The sequence below is a fragment of the Hippopotamus amphibius genome, chromosome 3 (assembly GCF_030028045.1).
Source record: "Hippopotamus amphibius kiboko isolate mHipAmp2 chromosome 3, mHipAmp2.hap2, whole genome shotgun sequence".
Lineage (NCBI taxonomy): Eukaryota > Metazoa > Chordata > Mammalia > Artiodactyla > Hippopotamidae > Hippopotamus > Hippopotamus amphibius.
In genome coordinates, this window is record NC_080188.1 from 138,397,329 (window position 1) to 138,419,809 (window position 22,481).

Genomic DNA, 22,481 nt, shown 5'->3' on the forward strand with positions numbered 1-22,481 from the left:
GGAGATTACATTGCTTGAACATCAGGAGAGCTGTATACTGTTGTTTGGGAAAATTTGAGAACTTGGATTTACACAGGCAAATTTTGCCCCATTTTAGCCAAGTATATTGAAATGGGCAGTTAATCTTTCTTGAAAGCCTTCCAGAGGCTTTCCAAAGTTTGTAAATCAGGCATTTTAAGATGCATTAAGAAGACTGCGTTTTAGACTTATTCTTTGAAATATTGATTTTTCTTTCTCTTGGCCTCAGTTCTGGTAGCTTCTTTCCTTCCCCTATTACCTAGTAGAAGTAATTGGGAGGCCTCATAGGCTTCTGTAGGAAAAGCTAGGATGACCCATGTTGTGATTTACTGATTTGCCTGAGTGGAGGGAGTAGTGTATAGATAAGACTTTGAACTTGTAGGACATTTTCTCTGATTCTTCCCGCTTTCCTCTCTCCTATCAGTCACACACTTAGGACAATAAAATTAGGGATTTAGAAATGTCATCATGAAATATATTATTGGATTTGACATACGTATAAAAGTCATAGTTAAAAATAAGTATTTAATTTTCTTGTCTTACTAACTTCTCTTAAATAACTGAGCCTGAACCAGAAGCACATTGTTCATGACATCTCTTTATAAAATAAAAGGGTGGTAATCATAAAGCAAACTCATGATTTATTCTGAATGAACACCAGCTGCCAACTAAGATTTTTTTCCTCACCTAGGTTTTCTTGTTCCTAATCATAGGCAAGCAGTGACTAAGTTGATATTTTCCTTTATTTTATTGTGTTCACGGTGGTTCACATTATATTACTTTATGCAGGATTTTGGCGGGGGTGGGGGGCGGGGGCAGGATGGGACACACACCATGTGATTTCTGTGGGAATCTTAGTTCCCCAACCACACCCTGGATCCCAGCAGAGAAAGTGCCAAGTCCTAACCACTGGACCACCAAGGAATTCTCTATGCAGGATTTTTAAAATGTGCTTGGATAGAGAATGAAGCTATCAAAAATCCATGTGGCTATAGAAACTATGGTAATACTCAGTTTGTTTATTTTAGATAATTTCTTCCCCTAGTTTCTTTCCTTCTAGATCTTTTAGTATTGCCTGATATTTACCTTTTTGGATAAATTTCTATAGATGTGGGAATACTGAACAAGCAGGTTTGGTTTTAAATAAGAAGTTACCTATTTCTGTTATTTTATCGGCCTTGCTTTTAGATGAGTTGCTATTTGGTGGTATATACTTTGCCTTAGAAACCAGATGTCTACCCACTACTCTGAATTTTAACGTAATTTAATACGTTTGCTAATTAGTGGACGTACTTCTCTGTAGACTCAACTGTGTACCCAAAATGGCTGGGGAATTAAAGTAGTTTGGTTCTTATTTATTTGTTCATAAGTTCAGTTTTCTGTCTAAACCATGAATTTGGTAGAATTATGCTTTTGCATAAATCCTTTTCTTGCAAGGATGCTTGTCACTTTTCATTAATGCTAAATCTTCATCTAAGAATATTGACGGTCTTGTCACTTTCCTTTACAATCCTTTCTTGTTTTCCGTCTTTTTTTCTGGAACATGCTGTTTTCAGTTCTGAGATTCGCAACCGATGAATTCCAAGGCTAACTTTAGTCAAATGAATGTAATAATTATTGATAGTGGAAGAATTACATGATGAAATCAATAGTATTTTCTTCCCTCCCCTCCTCTCCCTGTCCCCCTTCTCTTTTCTTTTCTTTTCTTTTCCTTTTTTTCTTTTCTTTTGGAAGTACTTGCACATGTTCTAAAAGGAAAGTAATGTAGATGGAGGTAAAGAGCATTATCAATCTACCTAACAGGTGAAAGTATTTTTGTAGAGAACATAGAGAAGTGGTTTAATTTTAATTGCATTTTGTTTTGTCATTCTCTCAATGATTTTCTTGTTTTTTCCCCACAAATTAGGGATCACATTTTACTGTTAAGTAACTATCCTTGATATGTCTGTAATAATTGGATAGATTAAATCACACAAGAAATCTAGTCTCATTGTTTAATAGCTTCATTTCCTCTAGTCGAATTAATTCTTCTCCTTAGCATTTATTTTTATGTGTATTTAAAAAGCATTATGGTGTTCCCCACTGAAAGTATGCTCCACGAGGGCACAGTTATTGGCTGATAGAAAGAGTTCTATGCCCAGCACATAGTAAACAGAGCACATAGCAGGTGCTCAGAAAATTTGGTGAATAAATGTAGCTGTGTATACACATCAGAAGCCATTGGGGTTAGTTGTGCCTTTGCCTGGGACCTCATTTCAAATAATCACAAAAATCTCCATCCAAAAAATAAGTAGAATAGATCCATATACTCATAACTCTACTAAAGAATGGGTGTGTTCCACTGACCCTCTCCTAACAACAGGTAGACATTATGGAAGAAGCAGAAGGATAGGATAGGATATCAGATAAAGGGATTGAGATGAGGAATTATGGTAGAAAACATCATTAAATATTAGCCAGTAAAATCTGAATCTGTAAATCGTGATGCAGAGGAACTGGCACATAGGGTGCATAAGCTCAGGAAGGCTGGGATGGGATCCCTGAATGGTGTTCAAGCAGCAAGGAGAGATCCCTGAAGAAGCTAGCATCACAGAGGGACAGACAGTGGCCTGAGTCAGGCCTGTAGGGGAGTTCTGGTCTTGCTCCTTCCAGCCACATGACCTTAATATCCTAAACCCTCTGTTTGCCCCTGTGAGGACTGAATGAGATACTGGGGGTGGGGGTGTTATTATTATTGTTTTTACCAGCAGCCCCCAGCAACCTCAGCTGAGGCTGGTCTTCCCTGGCAAGCAGGGAACAGCTTGGTTAGGAGAGACCATGCCCCTACCAATAGTGTTTTCTTTCACCAGAGACTTATTTTGCAGCGTATTTTAAAACTCTAGTATAGCAGTAAATGTGCATCATTCTGCGGTAATATTATAGTAGGCCGCAGTGGTCATGAAATCTCTCTACTCATTCTTTCTAAAATTGGAAGATGGGGCTAGATACTGTTCTGATTCAGCTGTTCAGGTTTTCTATTCCCATTTTTAAAAGTTTTAGTATTTGCTTGAGCCTAACCATGCAGACAGAGTTACAGAACCTTTATATTTGAGGACTGTGTGGAAGAGTTTAGCTTAAGAAACAAAGACATTTTAAAATACTGGTTTATTAGCACTCTGTCCTAGTAATGGTGAATTTTAAATTCTGTCATCCTTCACCCCCACCCCACCCCCCCAAAAAAGGATGGGGTAAGTCATGATGATTGATTAAACAACAAATGAAAAATGTGAAACCCTAGTAATGACTGATTGATGGTTCTGTGAAACAGCACTTATGCCTTAACTACTTTCCATTCAGAGTTTCTGTATAAGAATACTTTTGTGCCCTGAAAATGTTCAGGAGAAACTACTTAATAATTTACTTATCTTAAAATTTTTAACAGAGATGGTGGTTTGACTACATTATACCCCCAAATAAGTGATGCAGGAGCAAAATATTTAACTTACACTAGAAGACTATTCTTATATAGGAAGAGTTCAGCTTTTTAGGAAATCCTTTTTCCTTTTGAAACCATTGATGTACCTTGTGAGCGAAATTGTTCTAAAGTTTATAAATAAAAGCAGGTAAGTTTTGCGATCAGTCTCTTTGCCCCCATGAGTCTGAACTGTGAAATGTTTTAAAAAAGGACAGAAAGACTAGAAAGTATTCAATTAAAAGATGAAATATTTTCAGTTCCATATTGTAATTAAGTGAAGGAGGGAGCACAGTAAAGTATAGAGAAAAAAATGAGTAGGTGGAATAAAAGATGAGAAAGAAAGTTATATTGATGGCAGGAGAGAGTGCAAAGCAAGAAAGATGGTCAGAAATAAGGAAGGGAAAACGAGAGAGGTTTTATTAAAGGGGTGAGCAGAATGTCTACTTGTCATATTCTGCTTACATGAGCCGTGGAATAATTCACCATTCTTTGAAATATTCTTATTTGATCATCAGTGATCTCTAGGCCATGAAATCCAATGAGCATTTTTCCAGACCTTTTCTTAATCAGGCTCTCAACAGCATTTGACATTCTTGTCCATTATCTCTCTCTTGAAACCTTACCCCTCTGGAAGCTGTGAAATCATGCTCTTTTGGTTTTCCTCTCATTTCTCTAGTAGCTTTTGCTTTGTTACCTTTGTCGTCCTTAGACATTGGAGTTCATGAAGGCTCAGTCCTGGATACCTATTCTTTTCATTCCACAGCCTAGCAAATGTATCCATCCCTATGGCTTCAGTTACCACTAACTGATGCCACATGTCATTCTCTAGTGTCCTGCATTTTCAGTGAATAGCATCACCTTACTCATCTAGATGCCCAAGCCAGGAGGATTCATTCCCAACACCGCCATTGGACTGACATCCCAAATCCTTGCTACCAGGACCTGTTTTACGTCCTTTAGTAACTCCCAAGTCTGCCCATTTCTCAGTCCATATTCTCAGCTACCCTAGTCTTAGTAGTCATCATCTCTGTCTTGTAGCATAATAGTAGTCTCCCATAACCTTCCTTTAATTTATTCTAGGGTGATCTTTTGAAAATAGCAATCCACTCTTGTCATTCTTCTTAAAATTGTTTCCCACTGCTCTTAGAGTAAAGGCTAACATCCCACATGCCTGCTTCTCCAGCTTCCCCTCTTCCCTCTCTCTCCTCACTTGAGCCGCTCAGGCCTTTTGTTCAGGTTCTCACAGGTGCCATATTCTGACCTTCCACCTCCCCTTTTGCCTGGTCAATTCCCACTTCATTCTTCAGATCTCAACACAAAGACAGTTTCCATAGAAAAACTGCTTCTTGATATATGGTCTTATTGTAGTTTGTTCTTTTTCTTTATAGCATTTAACATAACTTGTCATTATATATCTCTGTGATGAGACAGAAAACTCCCAAGAGGGATGGAACCTTGTCTGTTTTACTTACTGCTGAACCCCCAGGATCCCCAGCACCTGGCATATGGCAGGCAATTAATAAATAGTGGTTAAGCGACTGGAGTCTGTCTTTTCTATAGATTCAAGGTATACATCACTGGTCCATGAATTTTACTTTCAAGAAATCTTAGGACCCTGCATAGTCTGTTTAGGACTCACAGATGAAGATAATATTTTGCGTATCATTCAACACAGTATAGAAACCAAGGATCCATTAAAAATCAGCCATTTTCTAAGCTGGAATTGAATCTCTTCAGATTGTCTGCGAACTCCGTTTTTACCTGTCCCTGACATGTTTCCTAAAAGAAGACATGCTGACTTAGGGATTTTGCTTTAATTCAGCAGACATTCTAGGGCAAATAATATGCCAGACACTTTGTAGACTTTAATTGGCTACTCCCCCCTTTCATTTATCTTTCTGTGATAATGGAATTTAAAGTAATTTTAAACCTAGATTTGATTTTCAAGACCTCTATTTCACATGGGTACATATTTGTGTCTTTGAGTCTTACTTTAAACAAAGCACTTTATAAATGAAGTGTTCACTTGAAAGATATTTTTTCACTTGACTCTGATTAGTTAAACTCTTTAATTTTTACACAATTATGCATGTTAAAGGTATTCAAATGCTTTTGGGACAAGATTTGTGTCCCTGAGTTCTTCTGTTTCTTCCTGACAATAAGGGTAGAATACTTCCCAGATATTTGGTGGAGGGTTGTGGTATGTAACAGCTGCCGTTCACGGATGAGACTTAGCAAATATGATTTTAAAAAAGAAATTCAGTCCTTTGTTTTACAAATATAATACAATTATTTCTGCCCTAGGATGCAGACCAAGAGCTGTTATAGTTTTCAAATGTAGGTTTATGCTGAACCATTTTTTTTTTCCCTTAGAGATGTCCTTCCCACCATGATAGAATATATCACAGAGTTAAGGGAGTACTTGTGATATACCCTTGCAAACCAAATAAATATAGAAACAATGGATTATTTAGTTAATAAGAGCTTGAGGAATAATTAAAAGATGAGAAGAGATATGACTTAGAATAGGGGAGAAATGCAGTTCTTGGTAGAGGGAACTACAGCATAAATGTTCCTAAGGAAGCAAATGTTGATGGGAGTTGGGGGATGATGACTGGGACTAAGTGGAAGACTTAGCAAGCAGGTTTATTTGTCTAGAGTGAGGAAAAGGTAGTGATTAGTGGAAACTAGATGTTTGGAAACATAAGGTAAGAATTCTGACTTGTAAAATGATTTGTTTTAAAATATAGGATACACGTTTATAATGTGAGAAAAAAATAAAACTTTCCTCTGTTGCTCTTGTAAAGATGAAAGTGGACGCTATAGGTAGCAAAGGTGATTGGCATTTGAGCTTGATTTTTTTTTTAAGTGACTTTATTCTGTTACTTAGGGCTGTTTTTAAGTCTTTGTAACTAGTCTCTTCATTCAGAGAATGTGGAAAAATGACTCTGAACACTTCCCATTTAGCAAACATGTTAGGCTCTCAACAAAACAGTTTCTACTGTCAGTGGTACAGTGTCAGCCCAAATTACCTAAACGTATGGGCAGTACTATGACAGTAACCTTTAAAAAGATAGTTGACGTTACGTTTTTACAAGACCCTTACTCTTTTTTAAAGGTGCAGGTCAAGGTGGGTTACCAACCAATTTTACTTTACTTTTCTTTGAAATTATTTTAATTTAGGCTTTTGTGAACGTTTTGACCTCCCTTCCCTTTTCACTGAGATGGTTTCCTTTGCTTGCTCTTTCCAGTCTTAGGCTTTTATTTTTCCCAGTCCTAGCTAAGCATAAAAAGGAAGATCGTCCTTCTTTCTAACCCCTTCTCAGAAATTAATTGGCTAAATTATCAGCTTCTTAGATTTCAAGCAATCCTCATGCCAAAGGCATTCATTAAGTGTCCATATGCGCTTGCTACTATGCTAAGTGTTGTAGCAATAAAGCAGGAGCACATGGGACTGCTGTCTATTAAGTGCTTTTAAAGTCCAGGTAACACTAACGCAAATCATGTTATCAAAGTATTCATATAAATAGTGTCCCCACCCCCATCCCACCAAGCTAAGTTCCCTAAATGCTTTAAGATTACATCCCCAGAGGGGGAGGGTGGAGTGTTTAGTCTTCATTTAGGTCTGGTTTAGATGAAGAGATATAAGTCATACAGTTCTCTAGAGGTCCATTTATAGACTGGTATTACTCAAAATATATGTAAAGTATTTGGGAGTGTTGTCCCAGTAGCAAAGTGCCTAAGACTGTGATTGTCTGAATAAGAAAAAATGGCAAAAGAGCGCTAGTGTACAAGTTTTAAATAATGTATTGATATGTGGGGGAAAATACTCCAGTTTGCACTTGTAGGATGGTGGGTTTCAAGCTATTACTGGGAGAGAGAATTTTAAAATTATTGTTGTTTATTATTTGAAGATAGCAGATTGATGTACTGCAGCCAAAAGACTAGTTCTGAATTTCAAGGGAAGGGTTGTTAGAAACATAAAAAATATTTTCCTACTCTTGTACCAAAATATCTCTATATTGCGTATAGATTTGGACACAGTGCTTCAGGAAAGAAGGAAGTTCCAGAAGAGGCATGATTAAAGACCAAAAAGACAAAATAATCAAAGCACTTCAATCTGGATTATTATAAAAATTTAGAATGTTTTATTAGGCATCCATTCAGCCAGGTAGTTATTGAGGAATCACTATTTTCTAGGCCATGTGCTGGGCTCACAGAATGCTCTTTGATGCTTCTATCAGACAGGATACTACTGGTCAGTGCAAACTGTATATCTCTCTATTTTGTTTTTCTTACACTCTCATGGGAAAAACAAAAGAACAAGAAATTTAAAAAACAAAACCTTTGGATTGTATATGATCTGAGATCATAAAATCTTGAATAGATAGAGTAGATGCAGAGTTATTGATGAACATTTGGGAGGCAGGGTCACATAGGGGTTGACAATGGGGTTCTAGAACCAGACTGCCTATGTTTGAGTCCTGGGCTGTTTTGAGGATAATGTAGCAAAGTGCTTAGAAGAGTTACTGAGCCACAGTGAAGGCTCAATAAATGGTGGCTATTAAGTTGAATAATACTAGAACTTTGTAAAGACTTAGAGAACTAGATTTTGGACAAATGAAAAATATTAAACCACCTCCACAGTTAACCAGCATGCATTAGACAAATTCCTGGCAGACTGAAGATCAGATCCAGTGGAGAATGCCTTCCAGTAGCAGGTAAATATTCATGCTTTTTAGAATTCTGGGACATAATTGTGGTGCTTGAGGCTTATAAAAAGGGGGTTTTAAGAGTTGTTTGAATAACAAAAGGTTGGCCTGCTGAATGTGGAAGAGCATTCCAGGAATCAGGATTAGTTCCAGAGTAGAGTTCAGAACTGAGAAGAGAAGCACATGAAAGAGGGTGTTAAGTAAATTTGTGTGGATCTAAGCCGTGTTCTCAAATGAGGGCAATTTTGCCTCTCAGGAAACATTTGACTGCATCTGGAAGAGGAGTGCTGCTCGCATCTTGTTGTTAGATAAGATGCCTGGGACACTGCTAAACATCCTCTACTGCACAGGACAGTCTCAACAACAAAGAATTACCTGACCCAAACTATCAGTAGTACTAAGGCTAAGAAACAGTGGTCTAGTACAAGACGTAATAAAGGCTGCTGGGTAATGGAAGCCTGCAATTATAATATCATCTCCACCCCAACCCCCCAAGAAACAAATATGAATACAAATTTAGCTTAAGTTAATGCAGCTCATGTGATGCACACAAACATCTCCTTAAACCGACCACACTGCTTGTGCAGCGTTACCTTTCACCATGTAATCAGGAACCTAAAATGCTATTCTTGCTGTAACCTCCACACTGCATGTCTTCCCTCCCCTATCCTAGAGGGAACAAAATGTAATACACTTTTGCTTAGATTAGAAATTGCAGTGAAAACTATTATCAAGGGCTTCCCTGGTGGCACAGTGGTTAAGAATCCGCCTGCCAAGGGAACACAGGTTCGATCCCCGGGCTGGAAAGATCCCACATGCCATGGAGCAACTAAGCCCATGCACCACAGCTACTGAGCCTGTGCTCTAGAGCCCATGAGCCACAACTACTGAGCCTGCATGCCACAACTGCTGAAGCTCCTGCACCTAGAGCCTGTGCTCCGCAACAAGAGAAGCCACTGCAACGAGAAGCCAGTGCACCACAACAAAAAGTAGCCCCAGCTCGCTGCAGCTAGAGAAAACTCATGCACAGCAACGAAGGTTTTAAAACATACATACATACATAATTTTTAAAAAATTAAAAAAAACTATTATCAAGAATCTTCTTTCCTAGGTATCTTTTTTTGTTGTACTCCTGTCCCTGCAGGTGCTCTTTTATACACCAGGCAAGGTGATAGGTTAACAAAGCAGCGAATAAGGAGATGTGGTTTGCTGGTTGAATAAAGAAAAGTTGAAGCTTAAAGATATGGAGATCCTTGGCATTCATTTGTAGGACAGTTTTTGACATCACTATGGAGGGTTTATAGAATCGTGATATGGTTAGAATGAGGAATAGAGGTGACAGTTTATAAGTGACATGAGGATTGCCTGGTGTGTGGACTCATTCTGGAGTGAGGCAGTGTGTTGAGGAATAGTTTGAGCAGGAAGAAGACAGGGGCCTTTCCTCTTCATTTCAGACCTATAAATTCAGCTACTTGCTGAACCTCTTGGAACCCATAGGCGTATCAAATTAAACATATCCAAACTCATTCTTTTCCCCATCACTCCCACGTTTTCCCTTCCTGTACTCATGTTTTCCCCCTACTCAGCACCACCCCTGCTCAGTCACTCAGGCCAGAAGCTGGCAGTCGTTCTGCTCATCTCCTTCCCTCAAGTGAGCATTTACATTGGTACCAAAGCTGTCTCCTTAATATTGTTCACGCTTGTTTCTTCTCCATTGTCACACTACTTCCTTAGTTCTAGCCCCCCACTCTGGCCTTGGGTTCATGTGATGGTTCAGTTTTCAGACTTATGCTCTGTTAATTTGTAGTCATGTAGCTGCCAAGTGAACTACCAAAAAAAAAGTTTAAAAAACAATTACGTTACTCTTGCTTAAAACCCTTAAAGCTTTAAGGTCAAAATTTAAACTTTTAAGTTATTTTAAGTTGAAGTTGAAACTTAAATATGAGGAACTTGATGACATTGTCCTTGCTTACCTCTCTAACCTTATCTCCCAACACTTCCTCACCTCCTCACATGTGGCATTTGCTGTTCCCTGGGCTTGTGAATACACATCACACCTCTTTCCCTTCCCATGTCCTACTTTTTCTATATTCCCCCAGCCTCCCATGCTTTGTTTCACTTGTTTCTACTTCTCAGTGAACCCTGCTCTGACTTTCTTGTCTGATTTAGATATTGTAGCTCTTCTCAGCCCCTTTAGTATCTCAGTTAAGAATTTAAATGAAGGACTTGCTCCAGAGACAGACTAGACAGATTAAAACTTCAGCTCCACTCTTTGCTGGTTAGGTCTCCTTGGGCAGTTTATTAAATATCTCTGTATCGCTCAGTTCTCTCATATGTAAAATGGGAGTAATAATAGAATTTACCTTATGGGCTTGTTCTTGTGAGAGTAGATTAGTTAGTATATGGCAGATACTTAGAATAGTACTTGGCACATGCTACCACTTATTGAGCACTATCCTGCTATTATCTTATGCGTACCTCATTCATAGCACCTATTATCTGATACTACTTTACTTGTTCCCTCTTCCACTGCATCGTGAGCTTTTTGAGGGAAGGAACTAAATCTTATTTAACTTAAATTTTACTAAAAAATATTTATTCGGCACCCACTGAATCATAAATATTTGGCCAAATCTAAACTGGCCTGTTTTTGTGAGGCCTCTGAGCTGTATGAACAGTTTTTCTCTTCTTAAAGGGTTGTTTAAAAAAAGAAAAAGAAGAGTTTGTGCTGGAAATCATGGGCCCACAGAGCCTAAAATATTTGCTATCTCTGATATTTACTTCACAGAAAATATTTGCTGATCCCTCAGCTAGGTGTCAGAGATACATAGGATGGCTGACATTCAGTAAATCTTTGTTAGGATGAATGGATGATTGGATAGATAGATAAATGAATGGGGTACGAAGATCAGAATGGTGGGTATTGGTGATTATTTTGTAAGAAGAAATGGCAGCAATATTATGAAAATGTGAAAGTCAGTTGGAGAGTCCAAAATAGTTGCTTTTTCTCATTTGGCAGTCCAGGGCTAGACTGTTCTTTATGTGAAAGGACATTTTAAGGTCTTTCATCTTTCTAAGATGTTTGAAAAGTTGCACACAAGAATGCTATTTAAATGCCCAGGTATCAACATGTGGTAGAAGGTAAGAATTTGGTAGCTTCTGTAGTTTGTTAGGATGAAAAGTTTCAAGTAGTTTTCTGTTTTCCCTGAGGAAACATCCTTGGCATCCATGCTAGTTAACAAATAGTATATACTAACTTCTGAGTTTAACTAGCTAGCTTCATATTTTGCTTGTGTAAGCTTGTGGAAATAGACAAGGCTGAGTGATAGCAGGTTGAAACCAGACTCTTCAGTATTTATTTTTCACTGTCTTTAGGGATTTCGTCCAGAGCAGTTTACCCTCTAACTATCCTATTTTGTGTTTATGGCATTAAAACAATTTCTCTTCCTTTTTATTTCCTTAATGATTCAACTTTCTATTTATTCTAAATGGTGTATGTATGTCTTAAAGCTAATGTCCAAATTGTAATTAATGTTCTTTTATATTAACTGACAACCAATTGATATTTCTAATCTGAAAGTATACCGGAGAGTATTTCACAGATTGGTCAATTGTTTAGAGTCACACTGGTAGTAGAGTGAGAGGCAGAAGCCCAGTGCTCTGGCTTCCACTGTTTCTGCTTCCTGTGAGACCATGTTGCATCCCTGGCTTTCCATTGTTATTTGACAGAATGATAATGATCAGGACTTAAAATCCATTTCTTGTTTATTTTTCAGTTATTTGAAAATGCCATACTATGCTCACTTTGCCATTCCCACTGTAAATAGTCCAAGAAACTTTAAAAAAAAATACTTTTTGATGAAACTAAAATCTTATACATTATAATGCAGGCGATTCTTACTTCTCCATATTCTGATCTGGAGGCAAAAGTGGGAAACCCTGCTTCTATAGAACAGTGCTTGTAAAGAGTGCTTGTGTCAATATTAGGTTATATTTTTCAAAAGAGACTTTTTAACAAAAAATGGGGAATAACCTGATGTTTCATCTTTAGTGTTAAGCTGTAGTATCTTCTTCCATGCCACCATGAACTCTAATACATACAATGATAGACTCTCTGTTATTCTTAACCTGTTTCTTTCAGAATCTTGTTAATGCCTTTCACAGTAAATAAGTGCTTGTTGAATTGAATTGAACCTGCTGAGTAGATGAGTTGTTTTGCTTTGCTGAAGAATTTTTTTGTTGTTACAGGTATTGAAGAGTAACTTGTCTAATTTGTTATCTATACTGGATTCATTCATGTCTATGATATTTTCAAGGTATTTTTCTTTATTTAGATGTGGAAATTAAATTCTAAATTGGTTGGCAGTTTTGATGTTGGTTTAAGGGCAGTAGGATTAAAGTTAGTGCCTTTATTCTGCCACTTTTATAGTGTCTGTATTAGGACAGTCTGCCTGAATCTCTTTTCTTCTCATCTGTAAGATAGAGCAAAGAATAACTGCTTCAGAGAATTTTGTTAGGATTAAATGGGATCACATTGAAGCCTACCTAACACAGTGTCTGGTACAAGAAGAGTGTTCAATAATTGTTTAACATATTAAAAACAAATAGTGCTTTAGGTGTATCTTAAGACTATTTTAATAGCAGTGTTATAGAAGTACAGAATCTTAAAATTAGAGGGGAGATCAGAGTTGAAGCTCAGCCTCCCTTCAAGGAATTTAAATTTTTCTCTAGCATCTCCATGAAGTATTCATTTCTCAGTGCCTTCAGACAAGGCACTGTGGTAGATTTTCAGAAAGCTCCAGAGTTGAATAAGGCACAAGAAAGCTGTTTATGGAAGGCTTTACTGAAAAAGTGGCAGTGGAGCTAGATCTTGAAGGATACGTAGAATCTGAATACTTTAGAGGGGTTTCTGACTGCAGGAACAAGTGGAACAAAGGAGAGAAAATATAGGACAGTCACAGAAAATTGTGAGAGGGAGTAATACCATTTAACTGAAGTTTAGGGAAGGTAAAGGGATAGTGAAAGGTCAGGTTGGGAGAGAAAGTTATGGCCAGATAGCAGAAGTCCTGGATGCATTGCTGCAGTTGACTTCCTGGTGCCCATCAAATGGAACACAATGAAAAAGTTTTGATTGTGAGTGATACAATCAGAATCATTCCATTTTTTAAGTAAATATGGTGATTTTTAAATAGTTCTTCCTTAATATTAACTTGAAATATGTCCCCTTGTTGTAACTTTCATCTCTTTCTTCCAGTTCATTTTCTGTAGCCTAATAGAGTCAATCCCTTTCTCATCCCTCACATGAAGTCGGACACCTGTCAGTTTTACCTCTAAAAAATGTATAGAATCTGTCCCTGTAGCTCTGAGTTTAAGCTACCACCATCTAGATTACTGTGACACATGGCCCAGAATCAGTCAGTGAGTTTGCATTCCTGCTGTCCTGATAGGAGCATTTTTCAAAACCTTTATTAGGTAGGTCTCCACTCTTAAAAAAAAAAAAGGTAGAGAGCATCTTGTAAAGCATGTCACTGTGCTTGACCCTTATCACCAAAGTAGAGAAACAGTCTGCTTTTGTACTTTCTTGTTGTAGCCGAGGCAGGAATCACTGAAGTCACGTCATTGTTGATACACTACCTTGGATTACTGAGCACTAGAAGTATCTGTTAAAATCAGGGCAGGGAGGAGACTTTAAACCACAGCGACAAGAGTGAAGTAAAGGAAGAGCTGTGATGGAGAATACACTGTGCAATGGCAACACAGAGGAGCAAACAACACTGACTTAGAGCTTGCTTTTGAAGATTGAAATTGTTTACTTTAAAGCGTATTCTCAGAGACTTCTGGCACTATAATGGATTATTCAGAGAAATTCTACAAAACTCCTACAGATGCCTATAACATCCCATTTCATGTTTTCCCTGCAAGCTCAAGGATATGAGGGATTTCTGCAGAGTCCATGAAGAGGAAAATGTATGGTTACCAAGTTAACACTGGGGTCTGCCCTAAGGACCTTTGTCCAAACCACCCTCCAGAACCTTATGTTTTAATGTCTGCTCTAGACAAAAGACTAGACTTTTCAGGATGGGGAAATGGAGCTGAGATCCCTGCATAAAGTTTGAAACTCCTAAAGACCTACACCCTTAGCAAAAGGGTAGGCCAGGAAAAAATCCACCCACCATCAGAGTGCTGCAATGAAGGCTTGTCTCTCTTAACCTTACATCTATGTGCAAGTCTTCCCTGAGAATTTGTAACCTTGGCTCTTTTTAAATACAGATTTGAAGTTTAAATTTATACTACCTGTGTAGTCTGGGAAACCCAAAGCCAAGAAACAAAAGTGATCCTGGGCTAGAAGTGCCTCAGTTTGGGCAGTGGCAATTCTGAAGGAATGTACTTTCAACCCATGCTTCTCAGACTCCTCCAGATTAGCTTTCTAAATATGAGTCTATAACCCCAAATTACAGAACCTAGGAAGGAACAAGCTAATGTCAGACTTTTCAGCAAAGCAACCAACAATAGAAGTAGACTCCCTGCTGCCTCCCACAGACTTGAGATTATTGGGATCAATAAGGTTTACTATTTAATTTTTAAATGTTTTAGTAGTCAAAGGGGATTGAAAACATGAGCAAGAAACAAACTGTGTAAGTGACTAAGCAGATAACGGAAAAGAGATAATCTCTAGAAAGGAAAAAATAGTTATTGAAATTTAGAAGTTTCAATGAACAAGTTAAATAGTACATTAGGTATGCTTTTTGAAGAGCAAGTTAATGACATGTCAGGAAATGAAGCAGATAAAATAGCAATAATTATAGATGAAAGATATAAAAGAATAGAATGAGATATGGAGATATGGAGAATAGAATGAGGTATGGAGATATGATTTGGAGAATAGAATGAGAAAGTTCAAACTGAATCTAATTGTAGCAGTAGTTCCAGAGAGAATATACTTCTCAGCTATTATCAATTCAGATACATACTGGCTAAGAATTTTCTAGAACTGATGAAAAGCATGAATTCTCAGCTTTAGGCAGCAGGGTAAAAGCCCAGGCAGGGAAGATAAAAATTCTATACCTAGATATATTATAGTAAAACTGCAGAAAATCAACTATAAAGAGAATATCTTAATGGAGGACAGGAAGAATAGGTAATTGCCCATAAAAGTTCTACATTTTCGCAGTACTCACCAGCAACAGATGGAAGCTTGAAGACAACAAAATTGTAAAATGCTAAGGGAGAATGACTACCAACCTTAAAATTTTACCCAGCTAAACGTTTATTCAAGAATAAAGATGAAATGACTTTTTGGGCGAATAAAAACTGAGTTGGCTACTATCATACTTTCACTAAAAGGACTTTTAAAGGATGTATTTAAGAAGGAGGGAAGTTGAACACAGAAGGAAAGACTGAGACGCAAGTGGGAATGGTGAGCGAAGAAATAAGTAACATGAGTAAATCTAAGTAAACTACACACCTGTTTTAAGACCATAGTACATAGTAAATGCTTGACTAACATAAATGATTCATCCGTTTTCCCATAATAGTGTGCTTTCTTGTTCAACCATAGCAGATAGAGGGATTAACTTCTTTTTCAGAATTTTTCAAAGAGAAGCTAGAATCTCAACAGGACTCCTAACATGATTAGTCTTATTTTGCAAAGTCAAGAGATACAGTCTGTCTCCAGGATATGATTTGGAATGGCTGAGTTTCTTGGAAGATTTATGTCTATTTATAGGCTGCTGAGCAAATTTTAATTTAGGTATTAACTAGCCTTACCCCTGTTTACCAAGATCCTGAATGTCAGTCTTGACATGTAGTTTGAATCTGGAATTTCTACTCAGAATGTTCCCAGATTTCACGTCCATTAATTAGAAGACAGTTCTGAATTTTTTAAGAACCCATGCTAATCTCAGGGAATCATAGTGAATAAAATAGAATAGAACTTGCTGCTCTTTAAATGGCCAAGAACATCACAAACCAGAAACTAGTTTTTCTCCTGTATGGCCATGACTTTGGGAAAAAGTATTTGCTAGACAAAAATTTTTTTAACTCTTGAATTTCAGATTTGCTATCAGGAGTATATTTATAGTAAGGTTTTATTAGGAGGGCTACTCTTATTAAAAATCAGTAGAGTTCTCTGAGCACATATCCTTGTCTTTTTTGGAAATAGTTTCTTTCAAGGAGTTTATTTTATTCTGAACTTAAGTTGATATCCCTGATCTAATACTTACTGACTTTCTAGGCACCATTCATTCAACAGATACTTTTAAGCACCTCTCATGCTCTACCATGCACTAGGGTTGCTGTTGTGAATAAGACTGACAAAAAATATGCCTGTGTCCAGGAAGTTTGCCTTTTAGTAGAGCAAGTAAATAAGTTTTAAAATTAGGAGAACATAAAATCGGGTGACGTGATAGTGACAGGGCAGTGGTGGGGGAGGGGGGGTGTTCTTTAGATTGCATGGTCAGGGAAGGCTTCTCTGAGGAGACTGGAATAACAAAAAGAAGCCACCTAGGCAGAGGTATCTTAGACTAAAGTAACAGAAATTGCAAAGGCTGTAAGGCTCATGAACTTGGTGTACATCCCTGTGGTGGTATATGCACTTTTTTTTTTTTTTTTTCTGGCCACGCCGCCTTGCAGGATCTTAGTTCCCTGGTGAGGGGTCAAACGCGTGCCCTTGGCAGTGAAAGTGCAGAGTCCTAACCATTGGACTGCCAGGGAATGCCTGGTGTATGCACTTAGAGAGTATATTTATGTGGTGGCTTAACAGGGCCTAACATTTTGTGGAAATTAATTTTAATTTTATGATGGTGTAAAAATCACACCAGATTGTCATAACTTAAACTCCTACCTTTTACTGACTGGTGTTGTAAATTACCCTAATTTTTACCCTATCCTGTATTCAGCTAGTGAAACTAAATTTGGTTGAATTATAAATCTAGGTTTTTACATAGGAGACAAGAAATAATGACAAAGGGTCATAGTGTCTTAGATATGAAACTTAAAAGGCAATATCCAGAACCCCAGATTATGTTGCAGAATTTAAGCATTTAATCTGTTTTTTAGAGTAAACTTTATTTTGTAAATATCTAGTTACTTATAGGTTTTCAACATAAGTAAGGAATCCTTAAAATTTCATAAAAACTACATTTTCTCTTTTGTATTAAAATATGCATATGTTTGTTCCCCTTTAACAAAAAGTGAAAACATTTCTTAGCTTTTACGTAGATTATAGATTTCTAATGTCTCTTCTAGCTTTTCATGTCTGATTGATCTTTCTGGCCGTGTGGAGCAGAGTACAGAGCCCTATACATAATAATTTCTTAAAGTTATTTGTTGAGTGAATGAGTTAATGAATGAATATATAAACACTTACTATAAAGTGATTTTTAGAGAATAATGATCAGTAGTCAGTATACTTAAAATGATCAACATGACATGGATCACTTTTTGAAAAGTGACTTTATAAGTTGTTGGAAAACATTTTTGCATTTCTAAAAGGGAGGTGGTCAGTGTGAAGAGCACTTATATGGACTAAAATCAGAAACTGGATCTGAATTTCAGCTCTGCCATCACTCACAGTGTTCCAAAATAAATCACACAGCCGTGCCGTTTCCTAGTTTGTACAGTGAAGGATTAGGTCGATTGTTGTTAACATTTCCCTCTGCTCTAAAACTAAGAGTTTTATCCTTTGCTCTTTGTGAGAACCAGGAGAGATAAAGGTTACCTTTTATGTTAGATTTGATTCTAAATCTAGTGATAGAGGACAATGGTGCTTAAACTATTCTTGTTAAATGAAAAGGGAAAACCTTGGAAGATGTTCAGTGGTAGTATGCACTAGCTGATTATGTTATGATCAGTTGTGCCACTTTTATTTTCTTTAATTGCCTATGCTGTTCATCTTCCTATCTAATTTTTCTCTAAGTATTGATATTGTTTTAGTACAAAGGAATGGTATGTTTGTAAGAAGGGGCTCAGCCGGAATGGTGAGGTGTCTGGAGGTTGATAGTCTAAGCATTCTTCTATAGCACGTTAGCTTATTGTTGGGGAATTTTTCTAAAGTGAAATAAAATCTGTTTCATAGCAAATTCAAGCTTAGAATAGATTATTTTAATATCCTCATTTTGTCTCTCGAGTGATTGGGGTAGTAGAAGATTACCTCAGTGACATTACTGTAGGGGCTCTCGTCACTTTGTAGTGCACAAAATGAAATCTGGCTACCCTGCAGAAGTGCTGCTGGCTTGGAGCTCCTGAGATCCGGAATGCTTGTTCCACTGTCCTACTTGTTTTCTCTCAGATTCATGTTAGAAAACTGTGTGTGTACACTCATGGGTGCACTCGCGCGCGCGCACACCCACATTTTTTATTTGACTTGCTTAGCTCACATGATTAAGAGACCAGAAGCTTCAGGGATGGTAGAACTGGGCTCTTTGTGTTGCTCTTCCCTCAGGTTCTTTCCCTTATGGTTACAAAACAACTTCCAGCAGCAACCCAGAAAATATGCTTCCTTGTTTGCATCCAGAGAAAGGAGAGTCGCCACTTACTGTCTGTATTCAAAGTGAGAATAACTATCCCATAAAGGTTTATGAGCTCTTTCCTTGATTTCGTGGGCCAGAACTGAGTAAACTTCTGGGATACAGTTCATTCCTGAGCAAGTCACTAGCTAAGGGGATGAGTTAATCATTCAGGTTTTTCCCTTGAGCTGAGTATCATTGCCCTTATCCAAGTGGGAGAGTTGGAATGGCAACCATGCACCACTAATATGTAGCCCGCAGTCAGACATCAAAGTCAGTGAATTGGCATTATTGGATCAGTTCTGGCCCACTAATGGCACAATGACAATACTTTGGCAATCACTGGTATAGTGAGAAGTGGACCAAGGATCGGCCCAAAGGAACACCAATATTTAACAAAGAGAAAGAGCAGCCTGTGAATCAGTTTCCTACTTAAATTTATTCTGTATTGCTGCTTTGATGTAGAATTTTTTTAAATTATATGACAATAGGGATGATCTTAGGGTTTATTTTCTTTATATTTCTTTTTTTCCAAAAGCATGGAGATTGCTGGAAATAATAAGCCTAGAAATTGAGATTTCAATTTATCTCTTAAGTAAATAAATTCCTTGAATATTTGAGGAAGAATGCTCTTATAATTCGAGTGTTGTCTAGTTTTAGAAAAGAAAATAACAAGCAGGAGAAAACAAGTCAAATGTATACTCTCTTCTGCTTCCTGCCTTGTTCATAAAGTCAAGGATCTGACCTTTGAGTAAATTTCATCATATTTCTTATCACAAAACAGATTACAAAATAATCCTGGGAGTAAGTAAATAAACACTCTCCTTTGAATTTCCTGGTTTTTTGTTTTGTTTGTAAATTGTGACTGGTCTTCAGTTTACTTAAAATATTATTTTTAAAGTACAGTTTGCAGGTATAATACTGAAGGTATTTAGCAATTTTTTTTTTTTATAAATTATGACCTTTAGAAAACTATTCAGTTGGCTTGAATATATTGATTCTAATGACATATGGCATATTTGATTTACCCAGTGATTTTTGTCCATTATATCTCTCTGGGCACTTTAATGTCACTACCTGTACTGTTTTGTTTTTTTGTTTGTTTGTTTTTTGAAGTGCTACCCATTGTCTTTTTTTTTTTTTTTTTTTGGCACACGGGCTTAGTTGCTCCGCGGCATGTGGGAAGGGATCGAACCCATGTCCTCTGCATTGGCAGGCTGATTCTTAACCTCTGCCCCACCTAGGAAGCCCCTACCCATTGTCTTAAAGGAAATAGGGAAAGAATTATAAATGGGTATACAGAAGTTAATAGAAAAGTGAAAAGAGTATTTTGTAGTATATGCACTATCTAGCATGTTAGATGCTAAGGAAGAACTGCATCCATGTATGTTTCTTTAAAAAAGTTTTTTCACAAGTACAGTTATCCCTTGGCACTGGGGGAATTGATTTCGGGACCCTTGTGGATACCAAAACCCAAGAGTGCTCAAGTCCCTTGTGTAAGGTGACATAGTATTTGCGTATAACCTGCAGACATCCTCTGACATAGTACTTTAAACCATCTTTTGATTAATTATAATACCTAATACAATGTAAATGCTACGCAAATAGTTGTAAATATAATGCAGATGCCCTGTAAATAGTTGCCAGCAGTTTTGCTTTTGGGAACTTTCTGGATATTTTATTTTATTTGTATTTTTATTATTGTTATTATTTTTAGTGTTTTCAATTTACATTGGTTGGTTGTATCTGTGGATGCAGGACCCATAGATATGGAGGGCCAACTGTAGTGAGAAAGGTTAAAATTTATGACTCAAACTTCAGGCTCATCGCTATATATATGTTTGATATCTTGGACAAATGATTATTCACTTTTATGATAAAGTGGTTAGGTTTGCTGTTTGTCTGCAGACTTCAGTGGTTAGAAATGGATTGTGATTGGTAATGAGCTGTGAATGGTGGTGGATTGTCTTATGTGCAAGGACCCTTCTCTTGTTGAGTAATCAGGAGCAGATACTTCTGATTTTCTTTTCGTGCTTGACATGTGTAAGAAAGACAGACATGATGTACCACTGTTAATCTCTGCATATCTTTTAGACAATGAGATACTAGCCAACAGACTTAATTCAAGGGGGTGGGGTGGGGAGGGCAGTGAGTTCTCCTTTACATTTTATTTTGTTACTGTTCCTTACTTAGTTCCAAGGGATCAGATAAAGCATTGTACTTTCTGTTTCATATTTCAGCTTCCTCTGAAATTTGGTGCTATAAATCAGTGGTTCTCAAACTTTAGCATGCATTAGAATTTTCTGGAAGGTTTGTGAAAACACAGGTTTCTGGACCTCCCACCCCCAGAGATTTTGATTCAGTAGGTCTGGGATGGGGGACTGAGAATTTACATTTCCAATAATTTTCCTGGTGATGCTGATCTAGGTACTGCCCTTTGAGAATCACTGCTGTGAAAACATTTACTTTTAGTAAAACCAATAAAGAGTCATATTACATTTATTTAAGGAAAAGATACACGGTATTTACTACTATTTAGATTAGACTTTATATTGTTTCTCTCTGGATGTTGGTTATTACATTAAGTGACCTACAGGGAATACTCTCCTCAAATATATTTCTTTAGTAAAAGAATGGTTGCCATTGGTAATTGTAAGTTTTCACAGACACATTAATTGCTGCTGCTCGGCTGAAAGCCACTTTTGGACTAGAAGAAAATACTTTGCATTATTTTGCTTAATGTTTGAAGCAAAGATGGGGAGTTTTGTTTGTTTTTTGTTTTTTGTTTTATATTTGTTCTTTACTAAGATACCATAATTGTTATTTCTTTCAATGAGTATTGAAACTTTTTAAGCTAGTCTGAGGCCAGAACACAACCTCTTTGCCGTTGCCAGCTGTGCGTGTTTCTATGGAAACTCAGTAGGGACTAGCAGGATTACTTTTGTAGGGACCACACCTGGCTTATTTGCATCCAATTTAAGTTGGGTAAATTTCAAAAGAATAAGAGGTCTGTAGAGGTAGATATGCCAGTGGAGAGCAAGAAAGAGCTTGTCAGTTTGTAACTATCACATTGGTCTAAAGGAGGAAGAGTAGGTGGGTTTTCCTTACTCAGTATAGTTCCTGCTCTGGAGGATTTTGGTGGATGTGCTGAAGTTTATATTTGTCTGTTTAGTTGTCAATGTGTTTCTGTTTTGTTTTGCTTTTTGTTTTAGGTATATCCTCATACAACTTAATTTTAAAATTCTTTTAAAGAAATTAAAGTACGTATAGATCAGACTTTCTTTTTCAAGAGAGAAAAAATTCAGTTTCTTTTCAGTTGTATAACATAATAAAATGTCTTAGTAAATTTTTGACCACTGTAGGAAAATTGTGGCAAAATTTTAATGTTGATCTCTATTTTCAAGTATTAAGAGCTACTGTGATCCCTTTTCTCACAAAAATAACTCGTTTTTTAAGAAGATAGTTTCAACTATTTACATATTTGATTTTGTTTGCACCATTGAACTTAATTAAGCTCTTGGTTCTGTTTCATGAAGTAGTTAGGAATATCACAGAATGTATAGAAAAAAAATTATATGGTCTAGTTACATGAATACTGAGTATAGTTATATAAAACTTAAAGACAAAATGTAATCTTGTACCTTTTTCCAGAATACAGTGATAGCAGTCTATATCAATTTATATCTGTCGTCTCTGTGTGTGTGTGTGTGTGTGTGTGTGTGTGTAGCCAGTTGAAGAAGGTACTTGTAAATTTGGAAGGAGGTTAATGTTGGATTGTGGGGTCTTTTGTTA

The 22,481-nt window shown here is 37.1% G+C and overlaps 1 protein-coding gene across 2 annotated transcripts in view; it reads left to right on the plus strand.

The window, feature by feature from the left end:
- Positions 1 to 22,481, plus strand: part of POU2F1 (POU class 2 homeobox 1) — a 162,791-nt gene that overhangs the window by 54,653 nt on the left and 85,657 nt on the right. The gene's annotated exons all lie outside the window — the stretch shown is intronic.